A 17,538-nucleotide genomic window follows, 5' to 3' on the forward strand; every position below is an offset into this window, starting at 1 on the left:
GTTAACACTGTCAGGAACAGGGTTGTGCCATCATATTCACTGCCAAGTCTCCTGATTGTAATGTCACTCCAACCCCAACCACTACTGCTGTTAGTGGTCTCTATTTTGTGTTCTAACATAGCATTAATCATTCTGCCACATAAATACGTATTTACTTCAATCTTTTGCCCATTAGACGGTGAACTCCTTGAAGCCAAGGACTAAGTCTGATTCTTGCAAGGGTTCTAGTACACGGCAAGCACTCAATAGTTCAATTAATTATATGTGATATTTCATAGCACTGGTAATTTCAACGTTTTTCTCAACAGAAAAATCCCAGGAAGAAAGGAGAGACAAAAGTAGAATGGGTAGTAAAAGAGAGGAACGAGGAGACAAAAGAGGAAATTTCAAAATTTCCTAAAGCTAGCTCTGCTCACCCTCCTCCCTCAAAATTTCCCTCCTTCCCCCAAAACCAGCTAAAAGGATCCAAGAAGATGAAGCTACGTAGTGGAAAGGTGTATTGGCCTAGCACTATTCAGGCTACACATTATCCAAAACCATGACAAGACTTGATCTAATGCAAAACATCAGCATGAGCACTTTTCACCCTTAAGTGTTACCACCTGTCAGACTGGAAAGGTTAATTAGCAGCAGCTGCCAGCTACAGCTGCCAAAGACCAGAAAGGGGCAGCAAAGGTGCACCCAAACCCAAGGCCACTGAAAGCCTCCCCCAATATAGCCAGCTTTGGGATGGAGGAGTGGGCAGACTGCTGTTCCTATAGTACAGGTGAGAGATGCCGGGGACTGAACCATGACAGTTCTCAGGGCAGTGAAGGTGAGAAGGGGGTAAAAAGCAGAACCAGGTGAAAGGCCATCAGCCAGGAAAGAGTTCAAGACAGATGAGTAAATAAACCTGAGTGCCTAAGATAAGCTGAGCCAAAAACAGGAAAAATAGAGACCGAGATTGAGCCAGAAATGGAGAGGCAAGGGTGCACCATAAAGCATGGACTGCACATCATGGCACATTCAATCTCTGGAGCAGGATAAATGAGAAAGAGCAGACTCTGAGGCACGACCTGCCTTAATGCATACCCTCTGAAGCAGAGATCTTAAAGTCACCTTGCTCATTCTGTTCTGGCAAATAGGGCGCATCTTGGGAGCAATTCTAATTGCTATGACTCTCATTCTAAATTGATCCAGCTGCTCAATCTCAGGGCAAATCATATGCTAATACTATAGTTTTTAATCCATTGGACAGCCCCAGGCAACGAAAAGAGTTAACCACATACAGATCTAACAAAAGCCTGTTATTTCATTTTTAGGGATAAACCATCTCTTATTTTTGACAAAGTATTATATTTAGTGGGTTTTTTCCGTGTTTTGATATTATAAAGACTCAACGAATACTCTCATACACACATACAGTTTGCCCTGCATTTAAAAAAATATCCATGGGGCGCCTGGGTGGCTCAGGTCATGATCCCAGAGTCCTGGTATTGAGTCCTGCCATCAGGCTCCCTGCTCAGCAGAGAGTCTGCTTCTCCCTCTCTCTCTCCCTCTGTGCTTTCTCTCTCAAATAAATAAATAAATCTTTAAAAAAGAAAATATATCCATAAAGGTAAATTTCTAACAATGCAATTGCTGTTTCAAAGGGTCTTTGTTTTTTAATTTTGAGAAATGTTGCTAAATTGCCTCCTAAAAAGTTGAGCCAATTTTTACTCCACCCAACAGTAAATGAAAGTAGTTGGGAGTCAACTCTGGAGAGGAAACAGCAGTGTTTAAGGGCATCCCCTGAGGGAAAGATAGGCTAATTCTATCTTTGCAGTAGGCCAAGGACTAGGGAGAGAAGCCCAGAAAACAAAACTTGGGCCAGGATACTCTGAGAACAGTCATATTTCATACCCAGCTTTAAATTTTCTTTGTTTTAACTCCCTGTTAAATCCCTGACCCTTTACTATGGTCTTATTAAATGCAATAACCTAGGAAGTGAGCCCAAACTGGGGCCAAAGTGACACTAGTGAGAGGGGCAGCACTTAGAAAAGCTGGTGACCAACAGGTCCTGAGTCAAAGGGCTAGCTAGGAGGGCAGGCAGCCACCAGAAAAGATACCTATGGCATCCCAGAAACACCTGGAGAGGAAGGCCCGCTAAAACTGGTCGACTGCAACTAAAAGGAACGAGGACTCAAATCATTAAGAATTAGACACTAAAGTAAAATATGACCCCAAAAGCCACTAAACATGGACTATACTTACGTAAGTGCTTCAAGAAAATAAATAAATCATAGTATAAGCACTGGTTAAGAAACAGAAAAGCAGACAGACAACTAGCACCTTCACTCTGGAGAAAATAATGAAAAAGCAGTCGCCAAAAAGGGACATGGGAATGCGAGGGGTCTTAAATGGTCAAGATGCAAGGAACATGAGAATGTTCTCTAAGCAGATCAGAACACAGGACTATCTTGTAACTTTCACCATGTTTAATGGAAAACAGAATTTCCTGTAGGGAATGCTGGGGGAGCTCATGTGACTGCATAGTTGATGCCTTGCTCTGGATGATGCCCCTGGCTATTGAATTCTAACACACTGCATTCATGAGGTGTGGCCAGCTCAATGAAAATGCCAGGGTTCTCTTGGTAGCTTCCACTGATGACATACATTTAAGACACCGACTAACCAGGGTGCTTTTGCACAGACATTGTGATACATGGCATATCACTATAAACCCTGTACCCTCGGGTCCAAGCCACATTCAAGAGGCCTTTTCCAAACTTTAAGTTAAAGAAGAAAGTGTGTTACCTGAGCAGATTCACACAAAACAGAAATGATCACCTTACATAAAAACCCTTACATAAAGGACAACTCTTTACAGAGCAAATATAAAATTTAAGCTCTCACCGAAGTTTATCTCTCCTCTGCTTACTTGTTCCTGTTATGACAGTGTCTTATAAATAAAAACAAATTAAATTTAGAAAGAAATGATATTTCATAAGCCAAGATAAGAATGCCACATAACAATAATCTCAAAATACCTAACATTACAATGTATTCCTAATCACCTCAGATATTCCACAATAAGGCAAAGAGAGAATCTATTTAAAAACACACTGCATCATATAATACCATAAAGCTCAGAAAGCATAATGTAAAATTTAAAAACTTTAAGAAAATGTAGGGAAATATCTGAAGGTATTCTGGAGACAGATTTCCTAGAAGTAAAAGCAATAAAATACATTTCAAAGGACCACCAACAGACTTGCTCCCAAAATAATTTTAAATTTCTGAACAGGAAAAAAAAAGTCACTAAAAATTAAAAGCTGGGAATTTTTTTGCAAATATGACAGAAGATTTAAAAAGTGACAGGAAAACAGGAATATCCCACAAGAAGAGAAAATTATGCAAAAGACCAATTTTTAAAAAGCTGTAAGTGACTAAGGAACAAATGATGTATACAACCTCAGTAGTAATCACAGAAATATTCATTAAAACAATTAGAAACCACTTTTCATCAATCATTCACAAAGTAACTTGACATTATGGATGTTATTCAATGTGAAAAGGAAGCGAGACAGGCATTCTCATAGGGAAGCATAAACTGATGCATATGTGTGAAAAAATACACAAAAAAGACAAAGGCTGAAAAAAATGTTCATATCCTGTGATTCAATTCTTCTCTAACAATCCAGGCTCAAGAAATACATCATTCGAAACTTATTCCATAGCTACAATAATCAAAACACTGTGGTACCAGCATAAGGGCAGATACATAGATCAGTTGAACAGAATAGAGAGCCCAGAAATAAGCCCTTGCATATATAGTCAAATGACCCCCAAAGTGTCAAAAGGGTCCCAAGACAATTCAATAGGAAAAGAACACTCTTTTCAGCAATGGTGTTGGGAAAACTAGATATCCATATGCAAAACAATGAAGACAGACCCTTACCTTACCCTATCACACAAAAATTAACTCAAATGGGTGAAAGATCTAAACTTAGGAACTAAAACTATAGAACTTTTAGGGTAAAAACACAGGGAGAGGGGGGCCTGGGTGGTGCAGTCCTTAAGCGTCTGCCTTCCGCTCAGGGCGTGATCCCAGCGTTATGGGATCGAGCCCCACATCAGGCTCCTCCGCTATGAGCCTGCTTCTTCCTTTCCCACTCCCCCTGCTTGTGTTCCCTCTCTCGCTGGCTGTCTCTATCTCTGTCAAATAAATAAATAAAATCTTTTAAAAAACAAAAACAAAAACAAAACAAAACAAAACAAAACCAAACCACAGGGGGAAAACCTTCATGAGACTGGGTTTGGCAATAATTTCTTGGATATGACACCAAAGCGCAGGCAACAAGAGAAAAAGATTAATTGGAATTCCCTCAAAATAAAAACTTAAAAAAAAAAAGATTTATGTATTTCAGAGAGAGAGAGGGAGTGAGCAAGCAAGGAGGGGGAAGGGTACAGGGAGAGAATCCCCAAGTCGACTCCCTGCTAAGCACGGAGCCTGAAGCAGGGCTCAATCCCATCACCCATGGGATCATTACTTGAGCCAAAACCAAGTGTCAGATGCTTAATCGACTGAGCCACCAAGGTGCCCCCAAAATAAGAACTTCTGTGCAAAGGACACAACCAACAGAGTAAAAAGAAAACCTCTGGAATGGGAGAAAATATTTGCAAATCACCTGTCTGATAAGGAGTTATACCCAGAATACATAAAGAACTCCTATAATCAAACAAAAACCAAACTTGATTTAAAAATGGGCAAAGGCTGGGCCACCGGTGTGGCTCAGTCGGTTGAACACCTGACTCTTAATTTCGGCTCAGGTCATGACCTCAGGGTCATGGGATCAAACCTGGCATCAGGCTCCATACTGGGCATGGAGCCTGCTTAGGATTCTCTCTCCCTCTCCCCCCCCAACCAACTTACACGTGTGCACGCTCTCTCTAGAAAGAGGAGGGGGGGGACAAAGGTCTTGAAGAGACATTTCTCCAAAGAAGATAAATGACCAATAAGCACATGAAAAGCTGCTCAGTATCACTATACCAGTAAGGCAATGCAAATCAAAATCATAATGAGATACGACCTCACACCCAATAGGATGGCTACTATTAAATACAATAACAACAGAAAATAACAAGTGTTGGCAAGGATGTGAAATGCAAAATGGTGCAGCCACTTTGGAAAACAGTATAGCAGTTCCTCAATTCCACTTCTGGGTATATTCCCGAAAGAATTGAAAGCAGAGTTTCTAAGAGATATTTGTACACCTATGTTCCTAGCAGCATATTCACAAGAGCCAAAACATGGAAGCAACCCAAGTGTCCATCCATGGATGAATGAATAGACAAAATGTGTTATATACATACAATGGAATGTTATTCAGCCTTTAAAAGGAAAGAAATTCCAACATTCATGCTACAACATGAACAAACCTTGACAACACTAAGTGAAATAAGCCAGTCGCAAAAAGACAAATATGGGGCGCCTGGGTGGCTCAGCTGGTTGAGCGTGGAACTCTTGGTTTCAGCTCAGGTGGTGATCTCAGGGTTGTGAGGGGAGTCTGCTTGTGATTCTCTTCCTCTGCTCCAACCCCTGTGCATGTTCCCGTGCTTTCTCAAATGAATAGATCTTAATGAAATACAAATATTTTATGACTCCATTTATATGAGGTACACAGAGCACTCAAATTCACAGAGACAGAAAGTTGAATGGTAGTTGCCAGGGGCTGTTTAGGAGAGAACAAGGAGTTACTACTTAATGCATATACAGTATCCATTTTGCAAGATAAAAGAGCTCTGGAGTTTGGTTGCACAGCAATGTGAATGTACTTAACACCACTGAACTGTACCAGACCTAAAATGATTAAGAAGGTAAATTCTAAATTAGGTGTATTTTACCACAGTTAGAAAAAAATCTTACCACAGCAGCAAAAGGGATGTTTAAAAATATAAATGAGACCGTGTCATTCCTTTGCTTTAAAACCTTCCAAAGGCTTCCTGTAACAGACAGAACGAAAACTAACCTTCTCCTGGCTTACTAAGTTCTATATGACCTGCCCCGCGCCTACCTCTTCAACCTCATCTCATACCACTTCTACCCTCATCCACCTTGCTTGAGCACATCAGCCTTCCGTTTGGGCAATCTTTCTAGCCTCAGGGCCTTTGCACTAGCCCTTTCCTCTCCCTGCGACGTTTCTCTCATGGCCCAGATTTTCACAACTTGTTCCTCCCTATCATTCAGACCGTAGCTTAAGTGTCACCTTTTTTTTGTTTTTTTAAGATTTTATTTATTCGAGAGAGATTGAGAGAGCACACATACACATGAGTAAGGGGAGGGGCAGAGGGAGAAGCAGGCTCCCCGCTGAGCAGGGAGCCGAATGGAACTCGATCCCAGGACCCTGAGATGATGACCTGACCTGAAGGCACATGCTAAACCAAATGAGCCATACAGGTGTCCCAAGTGTCACCTTCTTAAAGGCCTTCCCTAACACCTAGAGTAGCCAACTGCCCAACTACTTGTACAGCACTCAGGAGTATCTGATTATTTACTGATTTACATATACAGTTCATTTTCTGCCCTTCTCACAAAAAATAAACACCAGAAGAACAAGGACCTTCCTTGTTAGTCTTTCCACCACTCTATCCTGGCTACTCAACAGTGCCTGGCACATAGTAGGGACTTAATAAATATCTGCTGTATGAATAAATGCATAATAGCTTTTTAAAATGACCTAAAGCTCTACAATTAAAGACAGGTTAAATAAATTACCATGTATCCTTATGGTAGAACATTATGCAGCCATTTTAACTGATGTTCAAGTACATATAGTATGCAGATTATATTTCCCAAGATGACCATACATAGTAAGTTCTCCCACCCTTCATTCTCTTCTTCTTACGTTGACATTACTCCCCAGTGGTGAGACAGAGGTTCCCTCCTCTTGAATTTGGGCAGTTCTGTGACTGTGCTAGAAGTGATGCTTTGTGACTTCTGAAGTTAGGTCATAAAAGGCCATACAACATCTGTCTGATCCTGTTGGAGCAGTCACTCTTGCAATCAAACTGCCATGCTATGAAGAAGCCCCCACTACATTTGGGTGCTTGTGCCAAGGGTCCCAGTTGAAGTCCCAGCTGACAACCAGCATCAACATCAAACATGTGATTGAGGACTTAAAGATGACTCCAGCCTCAGCCACAATTTGACTGCAAACATATGAGAAAACTCTAAAGCAAGAGCCACCTACCTGAGCATAGGAAACCCCAGAATCATGAAAGATACAAGTGCTCTACACCAAATGAATTTTGGGGTAATTAATTACACAGCCATAGATAAGCAGAGCAACTTAATTTTATTTTCACCATGAAGAGAATGCAAAGAGAGTGAGTTTTCTTATGACATAGTCTGTCTCTGTGTACTGTTCTTGCCCTTGTGCTTAAATAAATAAATAAATAAATAAATAAATATCTCCGAGAACGATAAAAAAGACCTTTAACTGAGTTTTTTTTTTTTTAACTGACCATAAGATTTGGAATGGCCAATAAGCATTTAAAAAAGTGCTCAGCATACTTAAGTCATTACAGAAATGCAAATTAAAACATATATCCCTTATGGACAACAACTGAGATGTCCCACTACAACAGCTATAATTTGAAAGACAACCAAAGAGTGTCGGATGTAAACATGGGGATGTGAAGAAAGTGGGACCTTCATGCATGTGTTGGAATGCAAAATGGCGCAGCCACTTTGCAAAACAGTCTGGTAGATCCCCAAAATGTTAAAAACATATCATGTGGGGCGCCTGGGTGGCACAGCGGTTAAGCGTCTGCCTTCGGCTCAGGGCGTGATCCCAGCGTAATGGGATCGAGCCCCACATCAGGCTCCTCCGCTATGAGCCTGCTTCTTCTCCCACTCCCCCTGCTTGTGTTCCCTCTCTCGCTGGCTGTCTCTATCTCCTGTCGAATAAATGAATAAAACCTTTAAAAAAAATTAAAAAAAAAAAAAAAAAACAAAAAAAAACATATCATGTGACCAACTAAACAAAAACATATTTACACAAAAATGTTCCTGGCAATGTTATTCATAATAACCAAAGTATGGAAACATACCTATCAACTGGTGAATGGATAAACAAAATGTGTTAGATGCACGCAATGGAATAGTATTCACCCATAAAAAGGAATGGAGAGTGATTCAGGCTACACCATAGACAAACCTTGAGATCCTTATGCTAAGTGAGGGAAGCCAGACACAAAGGCCACATATAATGTGATTCCACTTATAAATCGGCAGAAGAGGCAAATCCATTAAGACATAAAGATTAGTGGTGGCCAGGAGCTGGGGGAAGGAATAGTGGAGAGTGACTGCTAACAGGTATGGGTTTTTGAGTGAGGAATGTTAAAACTGTTCTAAAATTAGATGGTGGAAATAGTTCTACAACTCTGAATATACTAATAACCACTGCTTACAAAGATGAAAAATATTTTACACAAATATAACTTCAATTAATCTTGTTTATACTGAATTCCAATTGTTACTTCTGGGTAGAGGGGTTAAAAGTAGTGCTACATATCTTTGTATAATCAACATGTAACTTTTTTTAAAAATTGAAAAATGTAAAAGATCAAGATTAAAAGAAAGTATACAGTCATGAAAGAAAAACCAGTAACACATTTCCTACCTTCCCTAAAAGTAGTCTGCATGGCATTACCTGTACGGACTGATGTCTTCTTCTCTGACAAATGGCTAGCAAAAGGAAGTTTTGTCCAGGAAAGACTTCTGCTCTGAGTAGCCATTCACATACATGCCAATTTTGAAAGAATTCTCCCATTTTCCTCTCTCAAGTGACTAGCCTTCCTGGAAGTGTTCCAGGCCACTCTGGGAAAGTGTACCACTGAGGCTACACATTAATTCATCTTGGGACGCCTGGGTGGCTCAATCGGTTAAGCGTCTGCCTTTGGCTCAGGCCATGATCCCAGGACAAGTCCCGCATCCGGCTCCTTACTCAGGGGGAGCCTGCTCCTCCCTCTGCCTGCTTGTGCACTCTCCCCCCCCTCTCTGTCTGACAAAAAACTAATAAAACCTTTTTTAAAAAATTTTATTCATCTCACCCCTGGTTCCATCCTTACTCACACATGGTTTAGTTAGATTGAGGCCACTTTTAAGAAAAATCACCTTTGGTTCCCAAATCTGAGAAATGGATCATGCCTGAAAGCTAAATGAGGATACTAAGCAAGGCATAAACATGTGTTTTGACAGTTTTCACAATCAGAATACCTAAGCAATTATTTTGCATGACTTGTATAGGGGACAGAAGATCTGGTCTAGACCCAGCACTACAGAGTGACTCCTGAACAAGTCATTTCTACCAGTGGGGTCACAGCTTCCAAGTTTATTTTAAAAAGAGGGCTAAATTGGCTGTGCCCTATAGTCCCTTCAATTCTCAAAGTGAGAGAATGTATTGTGAGTGTATATGTGTGCACACACACACATTCAAGTGGTATGTATCAGGTAGCAGGTTCATTTTTGGTTTTGCAAGCAAAACCAATACCGATTTGTTACAGAATGAAGTCAGCAGCTGTTGCAGACATAAAGATCTGATTTTTAAACATGCTATCTACTGTTTTCCTCCCCAGAAAAATGCCTGATGATCCTATAGAAAGTTGCAATCTGTACTATCCAACTCTTGGTGGTTCTCATCTCACTTATTCTGCTCTATATTTTCTTTAATCCACTGCACTTATTCTAACATATTCTATTATTTACGTATTAACAGTGTATTTTTATTGTCTGCCTCGCCAGCTAGACTATACACTTGAAAAAACAGCAATCTTTGTTTTGTATTCTGATACATTTCCTAAGGGCTTAGACACATCGATGCCAATCAATACATTTGACTGAATCAGTTGAATAAATTATAAATACATAGTCAAGAAACGAATCCACTCTCTCCATTTCCCCTCTGGGAAAATAATCATAAGTATACACATGGCAAGCAGAAGAGAGGGAAGAGCAGTTTCTCACAATTCTTTGAGAACTGGGCAGATCAAGTGACAAAAGCTCTTAAGTTCTCTTCCCTCTCCCCACGTATTTCAGGAAAAAAATGCCATCTCCTAAAAGAACAAAACTGGTCATACAAAGATTCAGAAATTAGGAGCAAAAACATTTTAAAGTAAATGGCAAGTTTTTGGCATAGGTGAAGAGAAATCTCATCTCCAGACCCTTGAACCTGGAGACAGAACAGAGCACAGTTCGGCATCACCCCGACAAATGAACAAATAGAGAAAAGCATATGATACTTAGCAGGGGAAAAACCTTAACCCAAAAACATCTTCACAATTACAAAGCACAAATGTATGCAATATTACTGGCCTAAAGTGATTCTGCCTTTCCCTCTATCATCACTCTTTCACTTTCAAATGCTCATTTCTACAATCTGTGGTATACTGAATTTTATAGAGCCAACTATATAGTCTAGCAGTCTCAGTGGCTTGCTTCTAAAATAAGTTAAAAGTTAAATCCAGGACTCTGGATTACTGTAATAATAAGAGACTCTGGAATGCTAAAAGCATGCCACTCTCTCTGTAAACAGACTGAAATCTGTCTGAGCAAAGCTCACAAAGACAGGGATCAACACACAGAACAAAGAAAGCCATTTGGAAAATCCCAATGACCAACCAACTTCTTGATCTAGCTCCAACAGGATGAGGGAGGAGGGTCTTGATTAGAACAGCAGAGAAAAAGATCACTTGGACTGGTCTGCCTGGGAAAACTACCAAGGGAGTGATACATTCCTGCATGTAAGACACAGGAAATGGGAGGGAAGCCACTGGAAACTGATGATGGAAAAGACTAAATTTAAGCCCATCCAACATCAGCAGCCAGATGTTCCAAACACCAAACCCACATTAGTATCTACTCCAAGGGCTGGGCCATCAAGGGTGCTGATGAGTACTGGAAAGCCCCCAAGACGAGATTTCTTTAGAGAAGAAGCAAAACACCAAAATGAAACAAAACTACCAACAGTTTGGACCTGATTTTAAAAACAAACAAAAAAACAGGCCCAAAAAGGTTTCTTTGGCATGAAACAGACAGGTTCTGTTCTCAATCGTCACCATTAAATTGGGCTTTGGATACAGAGAAAAAAACTAAGTATGAGAAGAAACCATAATCTAACACAATCAACTACAAAAACCAAATCAAAATGGCTAAGAGATTTCAAACTAGAAACACACAAATTGTTGAGATAATTAGCAGTGTTGGGAGCACCTGTTCATACACTAAGATAATGCTCTCACTCTGTGCAAGAAAAGAGGAAGCCAAGTGACGGGGATGAGGGTAAAAAAATGAAGAGTTTATCAAGAGTCCAGCCCACCTCCTGAAAATTATCCTCAAGTGTTCTGGAACAGTCTAATAATCTGACACATAAACCAGGAAGGCCCTCTGGATCTCAACATTGTGCACACCCTCCTGGCCCTATGTCCACAGTTATGCAAATGAACCCAACAGTATAAGGGCAGCATGCATTTTCACCATGATAGACATCAACACAGACCTCACCTTGTCACTGTCATCATGACAAATGTGGTCGTGATGGATGGACTGGCACTGAAAAGAAGCACCAACACTACCTACAAGAGAAAGGGAGGAAAAGTTAAGATGCAGTAAGTCCTTAACATTTAAACTGTTTTTCCAATTAAAGGTGCTTTTATATCTATTATCCCATCTAACACTAAACAACAGTCAGAAGTAGGCTGGATAGGGATTATTATTCATGCAGTTTAATTAAGCAAAACAAAACACAGAGATGCTGACTTGCACAAAGTAGCAGTCAGTGAAGTGGCGGGTCTAAAACTAGAAGCTCGTTGTTCAAACCCCCTATTCACCATTTTCTACTTCACTGAGCAGCTCAGCTTTCAAAGGCCACCTAAATAAGCATAACAGCTTTCAATAAGGAAAAACTATTTAGAAAAAATATATATACCCTTCTTCAGACTACACACACTTTCTTTGAGAAAAAAGACGACCCTATAAATTCTTAGCATACAGATAATATAATCTAATACACAATCATGGGGCACACCTGGGTAGCTCAGTCAGTGAAGCATGCTACTCTTGATCGTGGGGTTGTGGTTGTGACTTTGAGTCTCATGTTGGGTGAAGAGAGGATTTAAAAATAAAATCTTAAAAAAATGTTTAATACATAATCATATAAGATTACAAATAAGTTATTGCTTTAAAAATATATACTTTAATATACATGTTTATTAGTCTGAAGACCTATCTCCTATAATAACTAATAGCGACATTTCTAACTAATAGGAAAACAAAGGATTATTCAATAAATGATCCAAACAACTGATTAGTCATTTGAAAAAGTTTTGGTTCCTATGTCACACCATACAGAAAATGGTGGCTCAAAGATAAAAGTACATTTTTAAAAAATGAGGTCAGTTTTAAAAGAAAATGCAGACTAAATAAAAAAAGAAAGAAAGAAAGAAAGAAAGAAAGAAAGAAAGAAAGAAAGAAAGAAAGAAAATGCAGACTTATAATCTTGGAGTAAGAAAAGCCTTTTAAAAGATAACTAAAACAAAAACTATAAATAAAAAGCCAGCAGGCATGACTGTCTACCTAAGGTGAGCAAAACCCCTTCTCCTCATGTATGAGAATGTGACTTAGGGATAATCCCTATTAACCTGATTAAAACAACATGCAACCTATACATTACTTGGCAACATTGCTTATGATAGAAATTGCCAAACTAGTAAGCTGCATCTGGACTGGAAGTACAATAAACACTTAGTAGGAAGCCATGTTTCTGAGCTTCTCTTGGTCTGGTGACATATAATTAGGCATGTCCCTTGCAGAGGATCCTGGAAACTATGCCTATGGAGTTCTCTGCAGCACCAAATGTAGGTAACATTTCTTTGAACTTAAGTTGTCAGAAGAGCACTTCAGAAAATATGAACTGCTACATGGATGGCTGCAAGGACTCCCAATATCTTTTTTTTTTTTTTTTAGGTAATCTCTATACCCAATGTGGGGCTTGAACTCAAAATGCCAAGATCAAGAGTCACATGCTCTACCAACTGAGCCAGCCAGGTGCTCCAGGACTCTATCTTACTTATAGTTTCTGTCCTAAATCCTTCTGAATAAAGTGCTGCCAAATGAGACCTATGGCGGTTTTACCAGTCTGAGGACAAATGTTTAGCTGAACCTAAGACATCCCACTGCCATCTACCATATTCTGTAAAATTCACCATGCCATCGATTCAGATGTCTGACTATTCCATGTGCAACTGAGAATGCTACCAACTAAACTTTGACACTTTCTTAATATTAAACATTTTTATTTCATACTTATTGAAATAACTTTTTTAGATTTGTTTAAAGGTAGATTTTTATGATATTTTATGCACTGATAAAAAGAATAATGTAGGAATGGCTAAGATCAAAAACTCAAAAAATAACAACTGTTGGTGAGGATGTGGGAAAAAAGGAACCCTCGTGCATTGTTGGTAGGAATGCAAGTTGGTACAGTCACTGTGGAAAACAGTATGGGGTTCCTCAAAAAATTAAAAATAGGGGCGCCTGGGCGGCTCAGTTGGTTAAGTGTCTGCCTTCAGCTCAGGTCATGATCTCAGGGTCCTGGAACTGAGCCCCGTGTTGGGTACCCTGCTTGGCAGGGAGTCTGCTTCTCCCTCTCCCTCTGCCCCTTCCACTGGCCTGTGTTCTCTCCCTCAAACAAATAAAATCTTTAAAATAAATGAACAAACAGATATCCACAACTAAAACAAAAACAAAAAACACCCAGGCATTGACTTTACATCTTTCACAGAAATTACTCAAGATGGATCATAGACCTAAATGTAAAACACAAAGCTATAAAACTTACAGAAGATAACAAAGGAGGAAATTTAAGAGATCTTGGGTTTGACAATAAGTTTTTAGATACAACACCAAAAGCATAATCCATGAAAGAAAAAAATTGATAAGATGGACTTTATTAAAATTAAAAACTTCTGCTCTATGAAAGACGTTCAAAGAATTTTTTTAAAAAAGCCACAAACTGGTAGAAAATATTTGCAAAATGCGTTATCTGATAAAGGACTGGTATCCAGAAGTATTCTAAGAACTCAAAACTCAACACTAAGAAAACATACAACCCAATTTTAAAACGGGCAGGGTTTCTCTTTGACCTTTGACCCCAAATATCAGAACTCACTCCTTTGCCGCTAAGAGAAGGGCCCTTTGCTACTGGAAGACAATGCAGAAGCATCCAAGAAGTGAAAGAATGCACAAAACCACCAGATTCCCTCTCTAGCTGTCCCTGCTCCAAAAGACAAAGGATGTAGACAGAATGCTCACACTTAATTCCTGAAGCATAAAATGCAGGTCTTAAAGCAGCTTTGGATAAGCTAATAAAAAGAAGTATACAGCAGCAAAAGAAGAAACAAGGAGGCAAATTTTTGAAACTTGAAAGAATCTAGTACAGAACAAGCCAAACATACTACATTAGATGACGGTATCTACAATGAGTGTTCTGGTTTTTTCTTTCAAATATATTTTATAAAATTACTATTCTGGCTCAAGAGCCTGCCCTGGCACCCACAGGCAGAGAAGGTGCCAGGGGGCCAAAGTAACAGTATGCTTGCAGGTAGACAAGGCTTGTCTTCCACCTGGTGGCCCATGCAATGGTCTGTTCACACCAGCATTACAGTTCTCTAGGTTAACTTGGGGCCCAAGACTTAGATGGGAATAAAATTTTATCTTTATTATCATTAATATTAAATAAAAATTTATTCTCTTATTAATATAGCAACAAACCACATTAGTATTGACAGTATTTGTGGTGACTCCGACACTAATAAAAACCACATATATTTTCACATAATAGTTGTTGCAGGTATACTGAAATGTCACACATATCACTACTTTGAGGTTTTGGGGGTTTTTTTCCCCCACACATATCACTATTTTGAATTTATGATAGCTATTAGGAACACTGTTAAAATATGTCACTTGGGGCGCCTGGGTGGCACAGCGGTTAAGCATCGCCTTCGGCTCAGGGCGTGATCCTGGCATTATGGGATCGAGCCCCACATCAGGCTCCTCCACTATGAGCCTGCTTCTTCCTCTCCCACTCCCCTGCTTGTGTTCCCTCTCTTGCTGGCTGTCTCTATCTCTGTCGAATAAATAAATAAAATCTTTAAAAAAATAAAAAATAAAATAAAATAAAAAATAAAATAAAATATGTCACTTAATGCATTAATAAAGATGCAAATGTACTTTTATTACAAATTAGTTTTTACTGTTTTGATAACTACATTCCAGCATAATTGATTTTCTTTGAAATCTCATGTATTTTATTTTATGAAATTAAAAATATTCTCCTGGAAAGGGGCCTAATAAACCTCACCTGAATACCAAAGCAGTCCAAGACACACACCAAAAATAGTTACAAATCCTACTTTAGCCAGCAAAAGATGCTGGGCCCAGGAGAACAAACCACATCCGGAGCTTTTAAGGGAAAAGAAACACGCAACACCCTGAGAAGAGTCAGAAAAGTGTGGAAAACTGAGGGAAGAGACCAGAAATGAAGATTAGGGGCACCTGGGTGGCTCAGTCAGTTGAGCATCTGACTCTTGGTTTCAGCTCAGGTCATATCTCAGGATTGTGGGATCAAGCCCCTCATCAGAATCCTGGCTTACCGGGGAGTCAGCTTGAGTTTCTCTCCCTCTGCCCCTCCCCCTGCACGTGCACACACTCACTTGCTCTCTCCCTCTCTAAAATGAATAAATTTTAAAAAAAAAAAAAAAAGGAAAGAAATGAAAATTAAAGTCAAGTTCTGGAGTCTAAAGTTTAGAACTAGGGAACGTAAAGAGGTCAAGGGTGAAACAGTGACAGGAAGTGAAGAAGTTTCAGAGCAAATGACAAGAATATCAGCTAGTGTTTTAATCCACAGAAGCAAGGTAGTGATGTAAAGAAAAGACACTATTTGATGTTCCCAGAGACCACCACCAATAGTCAAGGAGTGCCTGGCTGGCTCAGTTAAGTGGCTGATTCTTGATCTCAGCTCAGGTCTTGATCTCGGGGTTGCAAGTTCAAGCCCTGCACTGAGCTCCACACCAGGCACGGAGCCTACTTCAAACAAAAACAAACAATCAAACCCAAGAGTCAATTCTGAATCCTCATCTTTTTCCATCTATTCACAGCAACTGACCGACCTGATTCCACTCTTTCTTGAAATCCTTTTCTTCCCTTGGCCTCACGGAAATGTCCCACATTACTGACTGCAACTTCTCAGTCCCATTCACTATATTCGCTTCATCTCCCCAGTTTCTAAAAGTTGGAAAGTTGGAATGATCAATCCTCCAACTTCTCTTCTCTATCTATATTTACTCCTTTCGTGATCCCAACTATTCCCGTTGGCTTTATGTCCAAACCCTGACTCCTCCGCCTCCCCTGGCACAGAAATCCAGATTTCTATATCCTTCTACCTACTCAGTATCACTCAGACGTCTAACTAGCATCTCACACATAGCACACTCAAAATTGAGCTCTTGATCTTCCCCTCCAAAACTACCCCTCTTCTAGTTTCAGTAAATGACAAAACCATTCACCAGCTGCTCTGCCAAAACCTTTAGCATCATCCTCAACTCCTCTCTTTCATTCATATCCCGTATTTGATCAATTAGCAAATCCCGTTGGCTCCACTCTCAAAATATGCCTGAAATATAACTACTTCATATATTCCTCACTGCTACTACGTAAGTCAAAGCCTGGACTAATGCAATAGCTTAACGGGTTCCTCAGTTCCACTCTCCCTGTGAACTTTCCTCACCTCGCCCACCCCCGAATCTGCTCTCTAATATAGTAGTATGAATGACCCTTCAAATGTTCAGACAGATCACGTCACTCCTTCACTGAAAACCCTGGTTACATCTCTAACTCAAAATCCAAAGTCCTTACCCCCTGGTCTACAAGGCCCATGTGACCTGACTATCCTATACCTTTCTGAGCTTATCTCCTGCCACTTCGCCTTTCCTAAAAGGAAATTAAAACACAGTAAACACACGTAGCAAATTATCATGCTACAATATAATATACTTAAAACACTGCCAAAGACCACTGCTCTTTGTAGGCAGTAAAATGGCTTCTTAGTCCCAGGCCCATCCAGAATTCGCATTCCCCTTTGTTGACACCCAGCATGATTTTCCAAATGAAAATCTAACAAGGACAGTTGGAATATAACTGAGACTCTTCTGCACACTGTTTTAAGGAGGAAGGGGAAAAAGAGGTTGTACTGAGTTTGTGAAATACAACATACAATCTTCTTACATAAACATAAGCAGAAAAACACTGTTGAGAATAAGCATACCCCTTGAAATCTGGACATAAAAAACAAGAGGCATTAAACCACGAAACCAAACTACAGAGACATGGGCAAAGGGTGCACCTATCTTGAAAGGTGGTTAGCTCTTTAAGTTGTAATAAAAATGTGGCATTTTGAGCACTGTGAGGATTATTCTTCAATGCACTCATCTGAGATGGGGGTTTGCATTATTTAATCT

At 39.8% G+C, this 17,538-nt stretch overlaps 1 protein-coding gene across 4 annotated transcripts in view; it reads right to left on the minus strand.

Annotated features, from left to right (window-relative positions):
• Positions 1 to 11,595, minus strand: part of RNF38 (ring finger protein 38) — a 66,817-nt gene extending 55,222 nt beyond the window's left edge. For 2 of the 4 annotated variants that reach the window (XM_011224564.3, XM_011224563.3), the window contains exon 1: positions 11,525 to 11,595. The gene's annotated coding sequence lies outside the window, so the exon portion shown is untranslated. The remainder of the gene's footprint in view (positions 1 to 11,524) is intronic. The other 2 variants (XM_034664119.1, XM_034664117.1) reach the window with 2 other exon arrangements.
• Positions 11,596 to 17,538: the final 5,943 nt, after the last annotated feature.

The sequence above is a fragment of the Ailuropoda melanoleuca genome, chromosome 7, assembly GCF_002007445.2.
Source record: "Ailuropoda melanoleuca isolate Jingjing chromosome 7, ASM200744v2, whole genome shotgun sequence".
Classification (NCBI taxonomy): domain Eukaryota; kingdom Metazoa; phylum Chordata; class Mammalia; order Carnivora; family Ursidae; genus Ailuropoda; species Ailuropoda melanoleuca.